The sequence below is a fragment of the Numenius arquata genome, chromosome 8 (genome assembly GCF_964106895.1).
Source record: "Numenius arquata chromosome 8, bNumArq3.hap1.1, whole genome shotgun sequence".
Taxonomy (NCBI): domain Eukaryota; kingdom Metazoa; phylum Chordata; class Aves; order Charadriiformes; family Scolopacidae; genus Numenius; species Numenius arquata.
In genome coordinates, this window is record NC_133583.1 from 36,128,578 (window position 1) to 36,142,798 (window position 14,221).

Genomic DNA, 14,221 nt, shown 5'->3' on the forward strand with positions numbered 1-14,221 from the left:
TGGGATACTGTGCAGTCTCTGGTTGCTCAAGATCAAGCAATGTGAATTCAAAGAAGAGCGAGTGTGAAGTGCTATTCCTTTGAGGTTAAGAGGGAATACGCAACAGGGAGGTTGGGGGAATGGGAAATGTCAGAGGGAGGGAGTCTTAGGGTGTTGATACATCACTGAAGCATGAATTGTGTTGTGCCTCTTAATGAAAATTAAAAGTGGGGACCTCTTGTAAAAAATACTGTTACATGAGACCCACACAGTGGGCGTGCAATTTGAATATTATAACTATGGAAATGGATTTCCTAGTTGTAAAAACTTGAGCCAGAATTCATTATTATTATTCACATGAAATTTTCTGCTTGTGAACCTGTGAAGTGACTTCAGCTTTTGCAGATGTTTTTATACTGTTATATATTTGCATAATGTTTTGAATAAGTAGCCTTTAACCTATTCATTTGATCATGAGCTGTTTGATTTGCTCAGTTACTATTCATTATTTTACAGTATGTAATTAGTTACTTAAGTAACATGCTATGGCTTTTTACTTGATGGAAAACTTAGAGATAGTGGCTTGAATAGCATTGAGCATAGTCAGTGATGAAAATTAATATATTCAGTGAATATTTGAGTATAGTCAATAACCAGTATTCATATGTATAGCTATGTAATTTGGAAAGCTTTTGTGTTTTACATAAAGAATAATATTTTTCTCATCTCTAATACAAGTAGAATATTCTTTTGAGCTTTTTTAATGCACAAGTGCTGTCCATCTGGGTTAATCAAAAAAAATTCTGAAGCTCTTGAACAACTTCAAAGAGGTCTCAGAGTGTTAAGTTTCTGTAAATTCTGTGAAAGTCCATAGCCTGCAAGTGGAAGGATGCCATAACTAAATACTGCTGGATGCCACTAAAGGAACTACAGTTGCAATTGAGTTCCTCAGCTGTTCTGAGACACAGCAACTGGCTCTCCTAAAGGTTCTCCTACAGAAATGTGCAGCTCTGAAGAGACCTTGATCCATGAGACTGCTCAGCCTTTCAGATAGGTAGGAAATTTTGGAGGGAGCGAGAAAAGAGAGATGTTTTGAACAGAGGCAGTATGGCTGCAAGGGATCAGATGTAAATAGCCATCAAAAGTTAGGACATTCATTTTCCATAAGGGGGGGTTCATTTGTTCTGATAAGATATGATTTTGGAACTCCTACATGCCAGGTAGCACAAAAAAAATGCACTGAGGATTTAATCCATGCCTGAAGGATTTTATATTTTTCAATGTGGGAATAGAAACACGGCATTATAGATACATCGAGTATGTGAGGGAAGTAGTTAGAAAGTTACAATTAATGCAGTAAGAAATTTAAATGCAAAGCATAACTGATGTGAACAGAGTAGAATTGTAAACAAGGTCAGGCTACAAAACAATGCAAATATATTAATTCCCAGAGGAAATGAAGAAAACTTGCTGCTCTCCCATATCTTGAAATTATTGAATAATTTCAAGGAAGTTATTTCTGTGTGGAATTGAATCAGACTAAAAGAGCTGTGTTTCTTAACAGGAGGTTATGAATTGGAGCACAGTAAATGTGCCTGTAGAAAAGAATTACATTTAAATATAACATTATCCAGATAACTGTTTAGGTATGTAAAGACACCAACCTTCTTATTGTCCAGTTTTAGGATGTCTACTTACAGTCTCCTAGTATACTTATTTTGCATTGTATTATTGTCTTTTATAGATTCTCTTCCATTCTCAGTGACTTTTTGGTTTTTTTCTTAGCATTTCCAAAAACTGATGACATCTGTCCGAGGGATGCCTCTGCTAAACTCGGCAGAGCTGATTTCCCAGAGGAATTTGGGAAGGACAAGAATAGTTTGTGTGAATTGGGTGTTTTCTAGTTTTGTAACAACTTTCACATACAACATGTTTTAGTTTTAAAGTAATGCCTAGGCAGCCCAAAGTCTGTAGGAGGCATTGTGCAAAGGTATATACAGACCAGAAAGAGTAGAAACAATAAAGTAAAATAAATACCCCAGAATCAGACACTAAGATAAGAACAGAATAGAATTCAGATATCCCTATCTCCTGCACAGAACTGTGTTAAAGGTATCTGAATGTTATGTCCTGTGGGAGGGTAATGACTATTTAAAAATAAAAATATTTCAGGTTTTTTTTTATCTTAAAGATTATCAATTGTATGGGATTTTTTTCCTATAAATACATTTAAATTTGTTTTCCTCTAACCATAGTCTTTTCATAGGCTTCCTAGTAAATAGTTTCAAACAAGATGGCTTTTTTGATAGAGAATATATATTTTCTAAATTCCATGTATTTTAACTGTAATTCTACCTGCAAGTTATTTATCTGGCTATAAGAGGAATAAAACCGTTGTAGTTCTGTGAGTCTTTAAGTGCAGTCCTGATCAGTTTTGTTAAGAGCAGTTTGCAGAATTTATTTCTTTCTAATCTCTTTGCAGTTTTCTGACTATGAAATATGGCAGTGTTTGTTTTTCACAGAGTACTCCAGGTTGATCTAACATGCTGAGGCCTGTGCTGGACTAGCTATTAGTTTGTGTAAAACCATCATGGTTCAAGATCTGCCTGTAAGAAAGTACTCTAAAAGAGTATATAAAGAACTGCCTCTATGTAACTAAAAAAAAGGGGGAGGGGGAAGGTTTGGAAAGGGTAAGAAAAGCTTCTGCTTATGTTTCTGGCATTGCAATCAATGATGAATGCTTCTTATCAGTAAGCCTGAAGTTTTATGAGATTGTATATTAAGCATCCTGAGTTTGGGGCAAATCTCCAGCTGTGTGTAAACAAACTGTAGTAGAATTACAGAGTATGTATCATCTGTGAAAATAGTGCTGAATGCAAGACAGGAATCAACCAATTCAAGTATCCTTCCCATTTTTGGGGGGAAGCAAAGGTTTCTTTGCCAACTAAAGAGAGGGTGGAAGCTTATTACAGTTGGTGATTGGAGCATATACACAGTAGCAGTTGAGGTATTTCATGACAATATTGACCATGGCTGCTCATCTTGACTTGTGCTGATTTACACGTTTCACATCTAGAGTGGTCTGTCAAAATGACATTGTCTGAAGCTGAAATGCATGACTTGGTATATATATGAGAATTTGATTTGTATCAAAGATACTGATCTAAGCTTTTTCGATCAGGAAACCGTTTAGTCATATCGTCTTGACACATCTATTGAAGCCAACAAATTCAGGAACTTCAGTGCTGTATCCTGCGGTTTCCTCTGTTGTTGTGGTCAATACTGTCAGCTCAGTCTCCTCAGAGTTGTCTCACAGGGGAAATAAAATATTGTAGCAGGTCCTGTTAAAAACCAGCAGACACACAGGTCTCTGAATTAGTTTTGTTATCAAATCCCTTTTTCAATACAGTTTGTCACCAAGTAATGTTATGAGTTTTGGAATATTCTTAGTTAACTAAGCAAGAAAACAAGTTTCACTGCATGAGCCAAGGTCAATGTATTTTAACTCCTATGCTCTAGGCAATAAGGACAATTTTTAAAATTATTGTTATGAAAGGTATCGGTGCTCTGAATTTAAGTTACAGTTCAAGAACTTTGTTACTGATGCAGACACGCATAAATGTGTCAGCAGAGAGGTATGATGTAGTGTTGTTCATGCGGCTAATGGCAGAGCAAGCATTGGTTCTTGTGCCAGAAACCTTAATCTTGGAGAAGTGCTTGTGTGTTATGCTAAATTTCTAGTAATTACTTTGACTCATTCTTGGGCTTCTCTGAGTCTGCTTTTAATTTGCAGGGGGAAATGGCTTTACAATGAGATGCAGAAATGTGATTTGGTAAAATAAGGAATCATTTGTTGAATATCATTCTCGGCAGCCCATCATTGATCTCCATACCTTTTAGATATGGTGCAAGTGCAACCAATAACATTTATTTCTAATCTTTATTTTGTTCTTAACTTACTTAAAGCAAAATAAAAGAAACTGAGGGGTAGAAGGAAATTTGCCCAGTGATTACGTGAAACAAATCAACTCATTCAGAATAGATCCAAGGTGTCTGTTTGCTGCAGGGTGTTGAACAGCAAACCTTGCTTGGTTTGTATATGAATCAGAAAAATATACATTAGAAGCAAACTGTTTAGCAGATGTCCAGAAACTCATAAAGGCTTTCAACATGATCTGATCCAAAAGAAAATTAAGTACTTCTGTGTTTCTGAGTTACTATATAGCTAAGAAAATTTTTCTGTTGCATGTGTTAAAAAATTGTTAAACTTTTTAAAATGCATGAATCGTCATGCAAGTATGGGATGGATGTCTGCTACAGAGATAGTTGATAGTGGACTGATAGATCTTGCTATTATTCATTAGGTGATGGGAATTTTTGTGCCACTGAAGACTACGCTTTTCTGCATTTAAGCTATTAATCAGCTAGTTTTACAGTGGTTACTATATTTTTTTAATATTTTGTTGGATACTATAACCGTATTAAACATACACAAATATGTTTCAGAATCACGTCAAAACGTATTCTGAATTAAACTTGGACTTTCAGTTCTTGTCATTCATCCATTCATATTTGACTTTCTAATGAAGTTAAAATTGTTGAAACTACCTTTCCTTACAGTGTAGCTGATGTATAGAAAATTTCATAAACTCTGTTGAAGTGATCAGGAAAGTAACTGCAGCTCAGTAGTAATATGCCTGAATGTCTTATGTCTGGCTTATCAATCTTTCAATCTCCTTTTTCCTCTATTTCCTTTTTCTCACCTGCTGAGAGAATATATGAGAAACAGAAGTGTGTTCTCAAACTAAGATTTGTTTGTCACCCACAAAATCCACAACTGCTTGAATTTGATCTGTTTTCTGTGATATAAGCTCGGCATAAGTGTGTTAATACACTGTTGCATAAATCCAGCGAGAAACCTACAGTAAGAAAATGAAAAGGACATACACACAGTTTTCATCCATTTAGAAGTGCTAGCTTTTTAAGAAGTTCTGAGGCTTGACAAGTAAAAAAAAAAAAAAAAACAAAACAAAAAAAAAAAAAACAAAATAAACCATAAATAGCAAGTGAGTTTTACACAAAATGTACTAAAAGAGAATTGAAGTCCACCAGTTGCAGAATAATATATATAATGAGGAGCTATGGGTATATCTGACTTGAAAATAACTGTAAATTTGTTGTATTTTTCAGCACTTCAGAGAAAGTAATGTAATCACCTATTGGTAATGACAGTGAATATTGCATTTAGCTAATGCTTTAATGTTAGGAAAGTTAAATATTCACATGTATCTCTAGTTTAAAAGAAAATAATTTCATTGCTTTATTTTTCAAGCATTGGTGGTTTTGTCCATTAACTGAACAGTAGACTCTGCCCATGCTCTGATTTTTCCAGATATTAGTTGGCATATTCACGTAATAGCTTAGTCATTGAAGTGCTCTGTTATATCGTTTCTGGTTCATAAGACCTCAAGTAAGGTATGTTTTGAGTGCAATGCAATTCCTCACGTGTCTGTAAATGCCCACTTCAACGTTTTACGTAGGCAGTGTTTTCAAAGGGAGATTCAAGCCTTTTAGGAAAGTTTAAAATCAGAGGTATAGATTCACATTTTAGCAGAGTTCTAACACATTACATTTTGGAATCATTGTTTATTGTTGTATTGTGTTGTTCATGAAGTATTGTGAATTTTAACAACATTTTTAATGTGAATTCAGTGGGTTTTGCAAGGATTTTTTTTCTTCAGCATATGTAGGGACCTATATATTTGATAGCTTGTTAAAAAAAAATTAAGTGAGGGGGAAGAGCAGTTGGACTACTTTGAGGGCTTTTTCCATTTCCTAATATGTTGTGTTTACAGTGTTGTATACTTTTTTATATTTAGTTAATAATATGAGTGATGTGAAAGCAGCTTTTAGTTCTCTTCTGTCTTCCACATTTGCTCCCTAACATGAAGTGCCAAAGGAGAAGATAAGGGCATGAGGTGAAAAGGCCAAGATTGTACTGGGTTGGCTCAGATGTGGAATGGCAATTGCCTGGAGTGTAGAGTAAATATTAAATAAATAAATAAAAAGGATCATAGCAGTCACTGGGAAGGGAGGAACTCTTCAGAGGAGTATTATGTGGCTTGGGAGAGAATGAATTAATTTGTGGTGGTTCCACTCTCACCTAACCCAAATACCTCTATCCTCCCGAACAAAAGGATTTGATAGTCAATGTTTTTCTATAAGAATGCAAATTTAAAAATCCCTTTAAGACTTAAAATTCATTAATTTTGAAGTGACAGAAATGAATTCTAGTATTGTGCAGTACTAGTGTTGACTTTGAAAAATCCTTGTTTCTATAATAAAAAAGAGAAATTCCTATAGATATTTTTGTCCGTTCTAAATTCAGCTTTTTTAAAATCATCCAAGTCATTTAGATAATGAAATTTGCATACATTTTGCAATCCTACCCCTTTTTCCCCTCTTCTTTTTTCTTTCTTTTTTTTGTCACTTTTTCAGCTTCAGTTTACATGCCGTTAATATCTAGTGACAGTTCTTTCAGATGTATAATGTGAAGCCTATATTCTGCACAGTCACTTAAAGTTGATGAGAATAATTGTGACAAGATTGCTCAAATGAGTAAGAGTTGCAGAAGTGATCGCTTTCTAATCCTGAATTAAGATCAAGGATTGTTTTTCTTATGTTTGTTTAAATTTAATTACATACAAATACGACTCAGACTAGCAAATCCCCAAACAGAGAAGTGTTAGACTTTGTCTCCTCTACATGTGGATTGTAGCATCTTTCAAATATTTAGTCTTTCATCAACTTTGGAAAATTCAAATTTGGATTTGAATACTATAGGTAAGGAGAACAGGAGGGATTCGTACACATTCATGTGTGCACCTTACCATGAGTACATGGACACACAACTGTAAATGCAGCATTCTTCAATCATGTCTTATGCCCTTGATAAGTTGCTGCTCTTCCAAACTCCAGAAAGCTATACCTATGGCTGTATATCCTAGAGATGTTAAAAAGCCTTTAATTTATGAATTGACAAAAAGAAATTTTTGTTAGCAGGCAATAAGTTTTGAGAAACTAATATATACTCTTCAACACGATTCAAATTTCATATTGCTGACACATCTGTGCTTAAGTGTTGTAACTTAATACACAAAACAATTATATTTGTGGCAGAAACTCTGCAAATCTTTTTCTTCACATTTTTCTATTTGACTGCTTGAGTGATGGTCCTGATTTCTTGAAGGTAAAAACATAGTGAATGTGTATATGCTTTTGACTTTTTGTTATTATAAAAAAAAGACATCAGAATAAATTTTATTCTAACAGGATTACACACAAGATAGATTTGCAGTCTAAATATACTGGGAATATTCTTGATACTTTTAATGTGCCAAATGCTACAAAATCTTTCCAAAAGATATAATTGCTAATCTGTGTGCAGGCTATAGAAATATTTTAACCTAGTTGTTAGAAAACTGTCGATTTATTTTTTAATACAGATCTTACTGCTTGTAATAAGAAACTGAACCAAAAAGAGATTGTAATCACTGAAGGGCAAAGTATTTTGATAACTAGGAGGGCTAAAATGTAGTGATTTTGTTACACTGCTCATACATTTTAACTACAACTTGAACTATAATATGCATCAGTTAAAGATAAAATTTTAATCTGATCAAGCCATCCATTTAGGCAATATCCATTTACCAGTGCTTAAGGGCTATAGACTGTTCATGCAGATTTCTCCTTGATTACCAAAAAAACGAAACTAATAAAACCATAAGGAACAAAATTAACAGAGGGGTTTTTTGTGGGGGTGGTGTGGTTTTATTATTTGTTTGTTTTTTTTCCCTTCTTTAATAACTGCCTTTATTTTTATAGGAATGGAGAAATACAGCTCTGGGAAATGCTCTCCACAGAAAACAGCTATTCACTCAAAGTGTGCACTGGGCACAGATTTAAGCAACAAAGACTTTATGAAGAAGCTGAATGCAAGTGCCAGAATGGGAGCCTCCCAAGGTACTCCTGCATGTGAAGTCATATTGAATAATTTAAAAACCTGAAATGCATAAGTTATAATTTGCACCTGATAATGAGTGGCAGGGAGAAAAGTGAGATCTCCATGGACTCACAATTTTTTTTGCAAAAGCTTGGCAGTTATGATGGGGGGTGGGGGGTGGGAATGGGGGGGATGGAAATGGCAAAATTCAGTCAGATTTCCTGAAAGTCCTTTTGTTCGGACAACTACGTTTCCATGATCCACGGCCTCAGTGTAACTGTTATCCATGCTGTCTTTGAGGTTTAGTCTGTAAAGTTAGTGTACTAGATTCTGGGAAAGCTCATACAGATGACCTTAAGGCAGGAGCTTCAAATCTTCAGGTACTTGCAGCACTTGTTGGTCTGAGGAGTGGGTTTCAAAGTTTTAGTTGAGCTGAGACCTTTAATTTGTTTGTAATGTACTTTTTGTTCCAGGTAGGGTGTAAATTTAACAAAAAAAAAAAAAAAATATAAAAACCTGTACTGTAAATACTCCTCTAAATGCTGCTGCAAAACGAGGACAGCACAGTTTCAGTAATGAATGACTGTAATAGTGTAATAACGGGAAACAAATAGGTGAAACTCTGCAAAGGGAAGGAAGTGAAGAAAAATAGCTCTCACGGGGAGGAGTTCTTGGAAGAAAAACATTCTTTTCCAAAGAGTTATCTCTGGCTCATTGCAGATAACCTTTCCTTTGACAATCTGAAAAGGATCTTTATGCCCCGCAGGAAACACTGTTTTGAAAGCTATTTTGAGCTCAGAGTACGCTGAGATGCTGTCAATTCACAAGTAAATGTATTGTGTTTATTTACATTGAAATGGAGGGGGAGGGCAGAAAGCCCTTATCAAGGGTTTTGAGGAGAAGCGTGCAGGACCAAGGAAGTTCATTCTCAGCGATGAATATATATAAAAATATTGTGTGCTCCTTAGTGACATCACCTAAAGAAGCAGTGATGACTTGGTTTGAATTTTCCAGCATTTGTATGGAAAACGCTTGCTAAAAATGCCATGCAACAGACAAGCTGGGAATCTCACCACCTGAGAGCTAATTTATCTGCTATTGATTTATATGCATTGCACATTTGAGCTACAGACTTCAGTTGCTTATTCTGTCCCCATGCAGTCTGTAGTGGATAACCAACTCTCCTATAAAAAGCCTTTTTTGAGTTTATAGGTCGTAGTAATAAATAATTTTGTTGGGCTGATAAGAGACCATTATGATCAGTACAGGTTAACTTCCCAGCTCTCATTCCTTGGCAAAGGCTCCAATTATATAATTCTTTCTGTCCTTTGTATCATTGGAATATTGAACTGCAAGTTGGCTTGCGTCCAAAATCCCTCTCATTCAGGACCCTGCTTCTCTGGGACTGTATCTTCCACCTAGATATCTTCTAATTCTCTGGCAAGCCCAAACGTCATACCTTTTTTGGTCCTAACTGCGGTAAGGGGCCATTATGGAAGTTAACAGATCTATCCAGCTTTCAGGGCTGTGAAACACTTGGCTTCAGTCGGCTTCCTTAGCAGTTGGTTTCCTTGTTTAGTGCTTTGTAGAGCTCTTTATCTTTTTTGTCGAAACTTGAGAAGAAATAGTTGCTGAGGCCGTTTAGGGAATCAGAGGTGACTGTGACAAATATGAAGAATAAGTCAAAATTGGTCTATATTCACCACCTAGACTCAGCTTACATATAATTTAGAGGACTTTCTCCTTAAATCTACCACCCTGAATTCTATTTAATAGCAGATGCAGAGGTTGTAAATCAGAAAAGCTGATTATATCTTTACTGAGAAAGACTAAGTTTAGGGAGTTTAAAGGAGCTTATAGCGTTTGCATTAACCACCGCAACTACACATTCTGAACAATGGCACAAGTTTCTGTTTTGGAAGTGCCATGACCCAGTTTGGAGGAGTTTAAAAAACAAACAAACAAACAAAACCAAAACAAAACAACAAAATTCCCTCCCTCCAAAAAAAAAAAAAAAAGTATAATGAAAACTATAGTGACTTTTTAGGTGGGGAAAAAAATTCTAAAGCTGTTCTTTGACAAACCAGCAGAATGGCTGATCTGAATGCTGTACTTGGCTTGCTGCATATTCATATGACGATAATGTAATCGGTGCTAAGTAGGTTAAGAAAGGAGATGGCTCCTGCTATGTGCAGCTGTGATATGAAATCACAGATTTGTCACCTTACCATCACTTAAATAGTTTCCTTACTCCAAAAGTTTGGCTCATAATTCAGTGATTCTACTTGAGAAATAAGATAGTACTCATTATAATCAAGGTGAAGACTTGAAATTTCCAGCTGACTTACTAGTAAAAATTCCAAGATTGGACTGGGCTCAATAACACTCAAACCAGCTGAAAGCTGTCTGCCGTTCAAAACAATTTGCACACTCTGCTTAGACATAACCTGGGAGAAGTCCTCTCATTTGCATATTGTTTCATTTCTAAAATGTGATGACTGGGTTATGTCGTGTTCTGTGTTGAGAGATCTTTGAGACACTGCAAATGTAAATATTTAACTTTTTTTTTTTTTTAAATTTTCATGAGACTACTGTGTATTAGTGATCCTGAATTTTAGCTCTTGAGATCTCAGTGTACAGATTTCATAACGAAATTAACTGAATTGTTTGGTTTTGGAGATTATTTGGATGGAAAAAAGTTTTCATTTTATGTGTATAGATGAACTATATGTATGGATTGTTCTTTGAATGCTAGTCACTTTATCCTTAGAAAAACTAAAAAACTGCATTTCAGTAAGCACATTTTGTTTTTAGAAGTATTTAATTAGCTTAGGATAACTGGTAAATTGGAAATAAACTTCTTTCTCCCCTCCTTGTAGCAATTGTGAGTATTTCACAAGCGTAAAAACTAACAAAGTGATGATGCTGGTGCCACATATGTTTGAGCAAAGCATAGCTCAAATCCATAATGAGAGCTTTCCAAACTGCTCAGCATGTTTCTTTTTGTATCCATTTTACATTTTTCTGACTTGATTTTGTTCTTGTGTGCAAGTATTCCGTGCAGTCTTTAAAAGCAACAGTCTCGCAATGCTGGAAAAGTAAACTTCATGCTTGCGAAGTTACAATTAAAAAAAGTTCGTTATGTGTTCTACTCTACAATAGAAACCCACAAGTACAAGGCCATATAGTTGAAATTGAAGTGCAGTTGAACGAACAGCCTCATATTTTTTTCCACCTTTATCTCTATAGCAGAAAACACATCTGTGCATCTGCTGGCACTCAAGTTAAATATCTTCTGGTTTTCTTTAACTCCACTGTTCCCCTATTTTTTTATTTGTATTTTTTTTAAACAAGCAACCCAGAAAAGTTGTTTATAAGTTCTTTTTTCAGAAGACTAATTTATTCGTTTAGTATTAGATTCTCCTGTTCACCCAGGGTCAGTAAAAAGGCATAGGCTCAATTTGAGCTCTGAAATCTTGGCCACTAAAATTGTTGGGAATTTATCAAGTAAAAAAATGGGATAAGGTTTTCAACCAAAACATTTGGACGAACTTAAATCACATCTGGGTCTTGTACAGCTTTTCTACACAAAGGTAGTTTTCTCCCAGAGGACTGAATAGTTGAACTAATATGACTCTTGACATATAGTGATTTCCAGCAGATGAGACTGGAACCCAGCAGAACAGAATTCTAAATGGTTACTTTAATTTCTTGAATTGTTTTGCATATGGAGATACCATAGAAAACTCCTCTTAAAAAGGCAGAAGGAGATTACAAATTTATGTACACGTAAATTGGAAGAAATGCTTTATTATCTTTGAACAAGAATTTTTTTAAATGTTTTATAAATATATCAACCTTGCCATAGCTGTCATGCTTACTTCATGAGAGCTAACATTGAGTTTCTAGCAGTGTTGCTAGTGTGTGCTGTACTTTATCTCAGTTGATCTTCAAAATTACTTTAATGTGGTTTGTATTTAAGGTAATTTCCCTTTAATTTTCTGTTTTAACCTGGGGGTTTTATTTTTTTTTTTAATTTTTTTACAATGGGAGTTTGAGAAGAGACCTTTAACTGAGCTTTGTTTTTTTTACATTATCCCTAAATGAGTCTAAATGGTGCCATGAACAATATTAATGATATTTAGCTATGATGTGTTTTGCAGACAGATATTGAGAAAGAGCATTTTCAGGTATGCTTGGGAAGTGCAATACATGCATGTAGTAACCATTATTATTAAGCTGTTTAACATTATGTGTGAGTTTTTTAATAGTATTGCTATGGATAGTATGTGTCTTAGAATGATTTTGCTCCAAACGGGTAGACTACTGCTTAGACTATGAAAGAATTCTATTTAATTTACTGCTTGGCTCTAAATGAGGGGTTCTTACTGTCAATAATCTATCTAGACCCAATGCCTCTGAAATTTTTACTCCAATAAACTGAATCCCCTAAGCTTCCTGGCACGTGTCTCCATAACCCCTTTGGTCTGACACAGTTTGCAATATCAGTCACCAAAGCTGGAATTACCACTTTTACTTTTGGAAAAAGCGCTACCTTGTGTAGTAGAGACAGCCTAAATCCATGGCATCATTCCAACAAAATGTGTGAAAGGGGGGGTACTTCAATGAAGTGCTTGGGTTTAAGGCAACAAATTAGGATACTTCTCTGGACATAGTTGGTCGCTAAGTATTACTTGAAACCAGCTTTTGTAGAAGTCTTAAAAGGATGTTTCAGTGACTCTTCCAAGAATTTATCATCCATGCTGGAAGAAGCAGTCACACGCAAAATTCCTAGGATGTTCTTTTCAAAACCAATGCTGTATAACCTGCTTTGTTCGCATGGATTTATCCTTGAAGCTTACTTTAAGGTAGCTGTAAACTCCAGTCATCCTTTGCCTGTCTGCATAAATAACTCGTGAATAAAAACAAGAGCTTTTGGTCTGCATTCCGCACACCACACCCCCCCGTATACGCAGCAGCCTACTGCTTGTCACACTATATGCTCTATTTTTCCCGTTAGCTGTTAAGCATTGTCATCATTGTTGTCCAATTTCTTGTTTCCATTTTGGTATATTAGCACAAGCAGGCAGTTGATCTGGAAAGATCAAGCATGCACAACCTCAATAGATAGTTGATTTCCTTCTGTGTTGGGTCTGGCTGAGATGGAGTTTATTTCTCCCCACCCCATCCTGCTGAGGAGAGGAGTGGTAGAAGGGCTTGGTGGGCACCCAGCACCGAGCCAAGGTCAGCCCATCACACCTTCTCACTGACGTGACCTTCCTCCCACTACAAGTCCCCTTCACTCAACTACCTGGCTCACAACTTCTTGTAGAAGTTCTGACAGTAGAATCTTGCTAATGTGGGGTCCTGTTCATCTTTTTAGAGCCTTACCCTTATTTTTTTAGGATTCATCTATTAGAAGCTTTTTTTTTTTAATCGTTACAGAAAATCAGTAACTGTAGGCTTGGCTCCTAAGGCTATAGGGTTTTAGCAACTCTTTACAGCACATCAGATATAGAAACAGATGAAAAGAGTAGAAACAAAACTAACAGCTTATTACAGGTTGCACTTGTAATTAATGGTTTAAAACGAAGGTACTGAAATGAATAATTTACATTTAGATATCAGATTAGACTTCAAAAATCAATGGCAAGTTTTTCTCTTGCTGTATTAAAGATTGATTATTTTCATCTGGTACTTGCAAAGATGCAAAGTTTTAGTAAAAATCTTAACCGAGAAGAATGAGAAGTAATGCAGATCTGAATCTTAATACTGCAGTTCAAAACTACATCCTTGTTCATGTAATATTGGAATAGTTTTTAACCTCTGATGAATTTGTGGAGTTTCTATGTTCCATTCAATCCAAACTTGGCACAACAGAAAAATGAATGAAGTGTACAAGAAAAAAAAAAATGAAGAGGTTTTTGTATGCAGTATAGTGTAAAAAACCCTATATTTTATGGAGCTCTATGACACCTTTTAGCTATAAACCTTGATGATTATTTAGAAGGACTTTTGTTGAATGTTTGGAGAAAAAAAAAGTTCAGTTGATTGATAATGAATGTCACAGTATAGAGATTTAATCCGGTAAACTCTGCTCTTGGTTGTTTATTTTCTGAAGATGTCAGAACTTTCTGTAATTATCTTCTTGATTTCTGAATTAGTTTAATAAAAGTATTTCCTGTTATTGATTTCTATTATTGATTTTAAGGATGATTGAAAATAATTTGGAAGAGCTTT